Consider the following 11204-nt stretch of genomic DNA (forward strand, 5'->3'; position numbering starts at 1 on the left):
CGTCTGGTCATTTCTATGTATCTTCCAGTGAAATATTAGATAATATCTTCTTAGTTTGCTCCCTTCGCCAATGAAACCAAACCAACACGCTGCCTTGTGGCCACACTGACTGCGAGAACTTTAGCATCACTAAGTGCCTCGGCGTAGACAGCCATTTTGAAGTGTCACGTGACCTACTTTGTGGTTGGCAATGTAACTGAGTTTTGTCATTGAAATCCTCCAGAAAACTGTTTTCATTTTGTTTCCATTGTCGTTTGTAAGCACCACTTCTTTCTCATTAATCCAGTCCTGATGCTAGAGTACAAAAAGGAGCTTGTATTGTTAGTGCAGATAAGTTTATTGGTGCCATCAGCGCGGACCTGACTGAGATTGGTTCTATCGAGTTAGAATCTGGAAATGAGCGGCAAATTTTTTTTAAAGTGGGGATGGCCTAAGTGTTGCAATGAATGATGAAATTTTAAAATTGCACATCTAGATGGACTGGGTTAGATCCTGATTGACGAGGGCTACACAACATTTCACCGTGACCTACTTTGTGGTTGGAAATGTAACTGAGTAACAATATGAGATATTGCGCTAGTATCCCAGATTTCACCATCAAGAAACTAGCGTTTTCACAGTTAGTTTTCGAGTTCTACACTGATTATAAAACTTCTCGCATTTCAAAAGAGAAGTTTAATCGATATGTAATTTTTCAAAAAATTCTGTCACATTATCCTGTTTTCCGTTCTATTTTTCTTTTTTTTATTATTAAGAACTGGCGGTTTCACAATTTAGAATTGTCTTCCTGACCTATGAAGAGGAAGAGATCGGGGTCACCGCAGTGGTATCAGGCCATGCTTTCTTGTGTTCTCCTCTTTCCAATACGAAAACATACGAAAGTGAACTCAGGCACAAAAATCCGCGGTTGTTGACTTACACGCTTCGGTGTTCAATCAGAATAAATGTACTTGCAAGCAGGAGTGTTGTCAGTCTGCGTCACATCATGGCACTAGTTTCAACCACTAGCGAGTAGCGTATTGTCAGGAGACAACCACTGAGGCTCACTAAAAAAGCCTTGGGGTAAAGACTTGAGATGTTCTGGGCTACCCAACAGCACATTATTTACAAGCGGAATGTTTAATATTGAAGCGGTCAGTCCACGTCGTACATGGTACATGTAAAGGCATTACACCATGTTCTAACTTATGTAAATCACCAAAGTCATACGACAAAAAGTCAAATTGTGTAAAATTGATAAAATGCGGTCCCAAAAGAGCCTATCTGACGAAGTTTGTGACGAGAAATCGAATGGTGCAAATGGAGTTCCTAGTAACAAACTGTACTCGTTAGATACCATGTAAAATTTGACATTTTTTCAACTGGTGCCGATTGCTTGAGTAGGTGCGCATCGATTAGTACCTTAATTATGGAGTTTAGTGTGAAATTATCTTGTTTGGAACAGACGGTATCAGATATGCTATGTTACCAATATAGAAACGCTGTGCGATCTGAGAACACGTACATGTTGCCGATAGGTTTGAACTTGAAGGTAACACAATTGCCAGGTTACAAAAAAAACTTGGGGTAAAGATCTCAGATGTTCTGGCCTACCGAACTGCACATTACTGAAAGCGGAATGTTTAATATTGAAGCGACCAGTCCTCGTCATGTAAAGGTATTACACAATTTTGTTACTTTTGGATTTTTGCCTAGTATCTTTGCTAATTGAAAACAGCTACACTGTAGTATGTACCATCGCAACTGGTCATTACTATATTAAACTTTTGGCCATAAGTTATGTGCTTTCCGGTAGCTCAGAAGACGTCAAATCTTTGGGCCAAGCCCATTTAACTCACCCAGCAATTGTCTTACTTCTAAGTCGAGGACAACCCAAATGTCTTTATCTACATGTAGAAAATCAACACCGTTTGTATAAAGGAAACATAAGGTACTTGATACAGTCTGCTCTAAAAAAAACAATTGAACACTGACTTTTGGCTAAAAGATATGTGCCCTTTAGTTGCCAAGAAGGCGCCAAATCTTTGGGCCCAGCCCATTTAACTTACCCAGCAAATGTCTTACTTCTAAGTCGAAGACAAACTCAATGTATTTTTCTACATGTAGAAAAACAACACCATTTGTATAGAGAAAACACAAGGTACTTTATACAGTCTGCTCTAAAAAAAAAACAAAAAAAAAAAAACAATTGAACACTGACCCACATCAATAGGGTGCCAAGAGATGCGGAATTGGGCCAGGCATCGGCAGGTGTGGAAAAAATTGCAAATTTTCCTGCTTTCCAAGGAGTAAGAGACGATGTAGGGCACGTCATTATGACATCAATCATCATTTAAAGATCGCTACAGCCAAAAGTATTGGTCGGAGAGCAACGCGGTTTGCACCATTCCATTTCTCGTCACAAAATACGTCGTATTAGTCTCTTACCAGCAGTTTTAGAACAGTTTTTCCACTTTTGAATTTTTGCCTGGTCTTTTCGCTAATTGAAATCGGCTACACTGTACTATGTACCATCGCGACTGGTCATTATTATATTAAACTTTTGGCTATAAGTTATGTGCCGTTCGGTAGCCCAGAAGACATCAAATCTTTGGGGCAAGCCCATTTAACTCACCCAGCAATTGTCTTACTTCTACGTCGACGACAAACTCAATGTCTTTATCTACATGTAGAAAAACCACACAATTTGTATATAGAAAACACAAGGTACTTGATACAGTCCGCTCTAAAAAGTAAAATTGAGCACTGACCCACATCAATATCGTGCCAAAAGACAGGGAGTTGGGCCAGGCATCGGCAGGTGTTGAAAAAATTGCAAATTTCCCTGGTTTCCAAAGAGTAAGAGCCGTTGCTGGGCATGTGATTATGACGTCAATCATCATTTAAACGTCGCTACAGCCAAAAGTATTGGTCGGAGAGCAATGAGGTTTGCATCATTCGATTTCTAGTTACAAAATTCGTCGGATTAGTCTCTTTCCAAGAGCATTGGAACAATTTTGTCACTTTTGGATTTTGGCCTAGTCTCTTGCTAATTGAAATCGGCTACACTGTACTATGTACCATCGCGACTGGTCATTACTATATTAAACTTTTGGCTATAAGTTATGTGCCTTTTAGTTGCCCAGAAGACGTCAAATCCTAGGGCCAAGCACATTTAATTTACCCAACAATTTTCTTACTTCTAAGTCGAAGACAAACTCAATGTCTTTATCTACATGTAGAAAAACAACACCATTTGTATATAGAAAACACAAGATACTTTATACAGTCTGCTCTAAAAAGTACAGTTGAACACTGACCCACATCATTAAGGTGCCAAAAGATGCGGAATTGGGCCAGGCATCTGCAGGTGTTAAAAAAATGGCAAATTTTCCTGCTTTCCAAGGAGCAAGAACAGTTGCTGGGCACGTGATTATGACATCAATCATCATTTCAACGTCGCTACAGCCAAAAGTATTGGTCGGAGAGCAACGCGGTTTGCACCATTCGATTTGTCGTCACAAAATACGTCGGATTAGCCTTTTACCAGCAGTTTTAGAACAGTTTTTCCACTTTTGAATTTTTGCCTGGTCTTTTTGCTAATTGAAATCGGCTACACTGTACTATGTACCATCGCGACTGGTCATTACTATATTAAACTTTTGGCTATAAGTTATGTGCCCTTTGGTAGCCCAGAAGACGTCAAATCTTTGGGGCAAGCCCATTTAACTCACCCAGCAATTGTCTTACTTCTAAGTCGAAGACAAACTCAATGTCTTTATCTACATGTAGAAAAACAACACCATTTGTACAAAACACAAGGTACTTTATACAGTCCGCTCTAAAAAGTAAAACTGACCACTGACCCACATCAATATGGTGCCAAAAGATGCGGAATTGGGCCAGGCATCGGCAGGTGTTAAAAAAATGGCAAATTTCCCTGGTTTCCAAGGAGTAAGAGCCGTTGCTGGGCAAGTGATTATGACGTCAATCATCATTTAAACGTCGCTACAGCCAAAAGTATTTGTCGGAGAGCAATGAGGTTTGCATCATTCGATTTCTAGTTACAAAATTCGTCGGATTAGTCTCTTTCCAAGAGCATTGGAACAATTTTGTCACTTTTGGAATTTTGCCTTAGTCTCTTGCTAATTGAAATCGGCTACACTGTACTATGTACCATCGCGACGGGTCATTACTGTATTAAACTTTTGGCTATAAGTTATGTGCCCTTCGGTATCCCAGATGACGTCAAATCTTTGGGGCAAGCCCATTTAATTCACCCAGCAATTGTCTTACTTCTAAGTCGAAGACAAACTCAATGTCTTTATCTACATGTAGAAAGACAACACCATTTGTATATAGAAAACACAAGGTACTTGATACAGTCCGCTCTAAAAAGTAAAATTGAGCACTCACCCATATCAATAAGGTGCCAAAAAATGGGGAATTGGGCCAGGCATCGGCAGGTGTTGAAAAAATTGCAAATTTCCCTGGTTTCCAAGGAGTAAGAGCAGTAGTATAGGGAATAGGGGTTCTGGCGCACCCACCCCTTGGGGCCCTCCCCATAACAAATAGAGGCTCCCAGGCCCCATTCCCTTCCCTGCTTCTGGGGGGTAGTATACACACTATATTTTCTGGCGCAACCTTCCCTTGGGGGCCCTCCCCATAACAAATAGAGGCTCCCAGCCCCCATTCCCTTTCCTGCTTCTGGGGGGTAGTATACACACTATAGGTTCTGGCGCACCCTCCCCTTGGGGCCCTACCCATAACAAATAGAGACTCCCACCCCCCTTTCCCTGCTTCCCCAGCCAAGGCGTACAGCTTATTTACAATTCTAGCCTACACACACACACATTGATATGAGCCGACCTAGTTGGCATTTAATAGATAAGGCGTATAGTCTATATATAGGCCGGCTGTGTTGCACAACAGGGTGATTCAGCTGATTTTCTCCCCAGGATAGGGCCTAAACTACGGGTTTTTTATGAAAAATAAATGTGACAGGCTTTTTCAGCGTGTCTTGTTTGATAAGATCCAGTGTTTTTTTTAGGAGGATTGGAGATATTTTGCTTATGCGGAAAAGTCCTTCCAATTTAGCCCATGTTTCGTGGGTCGTGGGATATAGCTCAGTCGGCTGACAGAGGTGGGAAAGGCGCTGTGTGTAAGGGGTGTATTCATATACTACATATATAAGGTGATGTTTGCTAGCTCAAATCCGGATTTGGTCTCCTGTATATGTAGTATATGAATACATTACCTGCATATGGCGCCGGGCTCTACGCACTTCTAAGGAATCTCTGCAACTTTCGACAGTTTCAGGGGCAGAGAGACCTTACCAAGGGGTGTTGTAGATGGCCCAAAGGTAGTGGGATGTGTCAGCGCCAATTAACCCCCCTAACAGCGGGTCGCTAGCGCAAAAAATCCGGAGCCCGCCGATAGGGTGATGGTTAATTGGTAACAGGTTGAGCTATAAACCAGGCCTTTTGCTTTTTTGGACCATGGGTTCGAACCCCACAAAAGGGGTATTTTTGACGGGCAAAATTTTGAATCAACATTTTTTTTACGGCGAGTCCCAGCCCACAGACCAGTACACTGTTTTAAAGTGTATTAACATTATATGTATGTATACTAGATTGTGAATATTTTTCTAACATGTAAGTTTTCAAAGTGTATTCATATATATATTCTGATGACAGAAATGATGTTTGACATGCACTACTGTGTCACTGTGCCAAAAGTTAATTTCTCGGCATAGATATGTGACTGATAGTACATGTATTTGAATTGTTTCTTGTTTTGTTTTGTTTTTTGTATTTTACAAAGTTTATTTCTACCTACTGTGACTTAGCTGCTCAAATCGTATGGTGATCGGTGCCACTACTCTTTTTAGTGAGTGACAGTCACAGATTCAGTGGTGATGAATTTGCCTGTTCTCAGTCTCAGTTGTAAGAGCTATGTATACTGTATTCTGATTTGGTTCAGTTGCATTTTAATGTGAAGTAGTCTAACTGTGAGTGACATGCACCTGCTGTGCCAAATTACCATGCATTTTGATTGTTTTCCTTTTATATGTATTTTTGTGTATTTTATTGTTCACAGTTTATTTATTTCTACCTCCTGTTTCACAGCATTCACACTTAAACTGTCAGAACTGCTGTGCCAAATTGCCATTGTTTTCCTTGCATCTGTATTGAATTGTGTATTTTACATTTCAATTTGTTTTTCTACCTCCTGTTTCACACTTGGTTGTCCAAAGCATAACAGATTGTAACCTTACATAGTTTAATATAAAATTTATGTACTCTTTTTAGTGATTTGCACTCAGTGTCAGTCACTGGTGGGAAAAGTGTGATATATTGGGTGCCCCTAAAAACTGTCAATTTCTTGGGTCCTATGGTAATACATTATTTCCAGTGATATAATAGCAATTAAAGCTATTAAAAGGTCTTGATTTTCAATGATAGTGGCGATAAAATGTCTCCGGCGGCAGACCCCCTGCTTATTTACGGGGGCCTCAAGCAGCGGCCCCCAAACCCCCTGCCTTTTGCACGCCCTATTGTCAGATACTGGCTAATGCCCTGCCCCCAGGGCTCTCGAGACATAGCATGGGGGTTGCCCTGGTTCCAAATAAGTTCCCCCTGGGCACCTCCCCAGAACATCATTCGGAAAGAGCGTTTTTCAGCTCTTGCCGTGCTAGTTTTCGGCCGCGATCTATAAGCTGTTTTTTCGTGCTTTCATCGATCTCTAGGGCGTTGAATACCTTACGAGACTTGGGGCGTATCTCCTGCTTCAGATCAGAGTAGATCTTGAGCTCCTGAACGATTTGCTTGAACTCTACGTCTGAAATAACACCATCAGATAATGCCGTAGATACCTTCGCACGGATGCTGTTAAGTTTGGACTCGGCCAACAGCCGTATATTGTTATGTTTCTTGGCCTTTGCGTGAAGCCGGCGGCTAACAAATTTTCCGGCGACATTTAAGACACCACAAGCTAGGGCCGCAGCTTCCATGGCCAAGACAGCAGGGGTTGCAGTTATCGTTGTGAGTAGCCCCACGCTTGCAACCCCTTGTCCCAAACCGGCCGTGAGCATGGCTGAATCAAGGGCCTCGGTGGCCAAGACACCACGCCGGTACGTTTTGTACAAGGCCCGGCGGAGATCTCGCTCAGATTCAAGCTAATATACTGCAGGCGATGGGCGTGCGCCACGCTCTCCGGCGGCACGGTCGGGGCCAAGGGGTTTTCAACCATAATTGTCAGCGCGGTCGGGGCCAAGGGCTGGTCATCCTTAATCGTCGGCAAGGAGTCTTCATCCGTGATCGTCGGGTACAGTCGCCCCATGTTGTCCGTCCTACGAATCAATAACGACTCGTATATCCTCGAGAGAGCTCCGGATGACTGGGTCGCGCTGGGCCTGTAATTTGATCATAAGTCTGAGATCCTTTGTATCGTGCTCCGCAGGCCACCTTATTTTCCCCCCGGTAATCAAAATGCAACGGCGACTGCCCGCGCCAAGTATGAGGTCGAAGATAAGTATAGATCCAGGGTTTATTAGTAGTGCGGCCTTAAAATCGTTTTGCGCGGTAAGACGCACGGGCTCTCCAAGCCCCGACATTAGTTCGAAGCGGCCTCTTCTGTCCCAATCTAGATAACAGCCGGCTGGTACGTACGGCACGAAATAGGTTCCGGAGTTGAAAACTTTTTTCACATCGGCTATAGTGGCCTGGACCGTCATCGGGGTCACCTTCACATCTATCAACCAATCGGGGTCGCGAGCTCTGGTAAGAACAAAGCGGTCTTCAAAGCGAATTAATGAGAGTTTTTGTTCTTCAATCACCTCAGACGGCGACCTGCGCTCTTGCTCTGCAGTGGATGAGACATCTTCAAGGGAAGCAAACGTGGTAGGTTCTGCTTGCCCCCCGTAATCTTTTTGCGATTGTACTGCCCACTTTGAAACTGGAAGGCGTAGATTTTACCTTCCTGGCCTTGAAGTTCGAACTCCGACACATGAGCCAAGTCGCTTAAAGACAGGCACGCAGACCTGGGACCGGCTGCGTCCACTATACTCATTGTATTTCTAGGGTAGCACTGAGGTACCCTACATTCATATACTTGCCGTCTTTGTCTAAAAGTGCCACGGTCAAGTGCGTTATATAATCGGCGCGCAAGGTTTTGTACTGTGGGTTGGGAAATCAAACCGTCTTCCCGCAGTTTATCCCTTCATCATTCAAGGCGATGGCTTTAAGTAGTGTTGAACCGCCACCGAAATCTGAGGTTGTTCTCACGTTTTCTGAGGTACTCAGTTCATCTAAATGCACGAAGACTTCTTTGTGTGAGACCAAGTTAGGTAGCTTTTCACCCTCCACAGCCCCCCTATGGGCGTCATCCCGTCGGAGAACCCTAAGATGGGGGCAAGCTCTTGGAGTATTATGAAGGCATTTCTAGGGAGGGTAAGGACTAAGCGGCCTGTGGCTTCATTCAATCCCAGTGAAACCCCATGCGCTCGGAATATGTCCTTGTCCAGCGTACAGACATTGTAGTAGCCCGTCGGCACTTCAACACGTTTGCCCTCAAGCAAGAAGCCCACTCCGGAGGGGATATTCACCCAGGCCGGGTAGAATGTTATCTCGCAAAGGGCGGGTTTTTTTGCGGCCGTCGAGGTTGTTAAGGGCATGAGGCAGCGTGTGCTGTGCCCCATTTAGAATATCAGTCAAAGTGATGAACATTTTAGCCACGATGAACAGCGAGGCTTGCAGGTTCAATAGAGAGGCCACTTACAAGGCCGGGGCATTTCATAGTATCCAAACCCACGCAGAGCAGCTCACGCGATTTGACATCTATATCGATGAAAAGAAGGCTTTTCCAGTCCAGTTCACAGATGTGTTGGCCAAGTACCGGCTGCCAAAGACAACCGACAATGAAATTGTTCGGGCCTGAAACACCAATCCTATGCAATTCTGGCAGAACCAAGTAAACTTCGCGGTCTGGTGCGCAACCACCGGCTGTGGCTTCTCTGTAAAAGACCATCTTCTCGCCCCCCCCCCCCCCCCCGACCAACGAATAAGGGCCCTGTACACGTTCCATGTGTATTACCAAGTTAGGCGGATCTTGGAAGTGTTCCAGGCCCCCCTGCCGCAAGACAGAGCGTGGGCGACATTCAAAAACCCCTACGACGAGAGGGCCTATGAGAGGATTTGAAGGGAGTTCCGCGTAGATGCGCACACAGACTGGAGGCGCGGTGGAGTGAATCACGGCCTCGGAGTGGCTATTACTATGTCACGAGAACGGGCTACAGCCTCTTTGGCGATGGGACCTTCGTTCCGAGCAGGATGTCGTTCTCTAGAAAGCCTACAGCGCTCCACGTCGACTACATCCAGCAGGACGCCGAGGAGGCTTGGGCGGCGTTCATTGTCGACACATCCCAAGGATTCACGCAGCCGGGCGTAGAGCGCCTAAACGATTCCATCCGGACATACGTGTGGGCTATTCTAGGCGCCCAAGCGCAAAGAAGGGCGTGTATTCTAGGCACGGCACAGCCTTCGACGCGGAAAAAGAGTTTGCCGCGAACGTTGAAGACGCTATTTCCTCTCCGATCGACATTCCGTCTGCTATCGAACGCTACCAGGACGTGCTACAGTATGCCGGGAGCGCTGTAGACTTTGTGTATGGCATAGGCCTATATATGGCCCCCAGCGACATGATTCTGCAGATCGGCCATGTGGCGAACTATAACAACAAAATCGTCGTGGCCACAGAGGACCAGAAGCTAGGCGCCAATGAGGGTGTGAACGCTAAAGTGCCGCCCACTTTTCACAAGCGCGCACCTGACCACGGGATCGTTGAGCCACAAGAAAGCGTCCCACCACCCACCGCGCGCGTTCAGCATGTTGCTACCGCCGGAGGCAAACAAGAACCCCTATTTCCAAAGCAAAAGAATCACGATGCGGAGAAGACAACCATCGTCGTCGCTGGGGTTGGTATCGGCTTACTGCTGCTGTGGACTATGCGTTAAATACTTGCGAACAGCCACGAGCATTAGGCCACCTACTGCGACGATTAGAGCCCAGACATTATCGGCCAGCCACCCAGCCGCTTTCCCGAGAGGGTTCAGTAGCCAGGACACGATACTGCCAATAATACCCGGAATCGCAGCGGCAGCCTTCCCAGCCAGCTTGCCAAGGGCACGCGCCAGGGACTGGAGATGCTTTTTCACCCATTCTTTAAGACCACGCCTGTCGGATGGAGGTGGTGTTGGCTGGATGCCCCCGCCGGACCCGCCAGTCAGCACCAACTTTATCGCTAGCCCCAGTGTCGAGATCGCCATCCCAATTGCCGTGAGAATGGAGACCACGGTTATTCTCTGCTCCCGGAAGAGGGTTCGGACGCGCTCAGCCAGAGTGGTATCCTTGTGTAGGATGCGATCGATCGTCTGCTTGATGCGGCGTATTTGCGTGCGCAGGGCTTCGCCCGTTAAAGAGGCTGTTTCGAGCCGGGCCACCCTCTCGTCCTCGAGATTCCTTATCCGGTCTGCGACCCGACGCCAGGAGAATTCATCAGTGGCCTCCTCCAACTTCTGTTTTTGTTTTGCGATGTCCTTATCGAGACTTGACAGCTTGGCGAGGTTATTCGCGTGTTCCTCTTCCAAGGTCTGCAGTGCCTTGTCAAGCCCCAGAAGTTCTCGCATGGGAAGAGGAGGGTCGTTCATCGTTTCAAGAGCCCGCCCGACCTCACTATCCGTTAAGCTTGTTTCCATTATTTGGACAGCATCAGCGGTGTTTTTCGCTGGTTGGCTTAAATCCTTCAGCTCCATGGTATCTGACTCGGCGGCCACGGCATCGAGCCCAAAGCCCAGCCCCTCCGTATCCTTAACAACCCTGCTCCATCCATTCTTGGCGATTGTTATGAGGGCCAGCGGTTCGACAGTTTGTTCGTTGGTGAGTTCCAGTTTTGGATAGTTCACGAGTCGCAGGCGCCCATCGACAAGCATAAACTTATTTTCTTCGTTTAAACGGAGTGGGGTAAGGTTGGGATACCAATCATCCTTTGCCATGGTTTTGTAATAAGATTTCACGGCGTTCTGTATCACCCTTGGTTTTTGGTCTTCGTAGATTGTACCCAATATTGGTGTCTTGGGAACAACATCACCTGTAAAGAGAGAGGTCTGTTCGACGTCGTCGTCTTGGGCATTGTTGTAGTCCTCTTGGGCGTCGTCGAACGCCGGATTA

The sequence above is a fragment of the Liolophura sinensis genome, chromosome 1 (assembly GCF_032854445.1).
Source record: "Liolophura sinensis isolate JHLJ2023 chromosome 1, CUHK_Ljap_v2, whole genome shotgun sequence".
Lineage (NCBI taxonomy): Eukaryota > Metazoa > Mollusca > Polyplacophora > Chitonida > Chitonidae > Liolophura > Liolophura sinensis.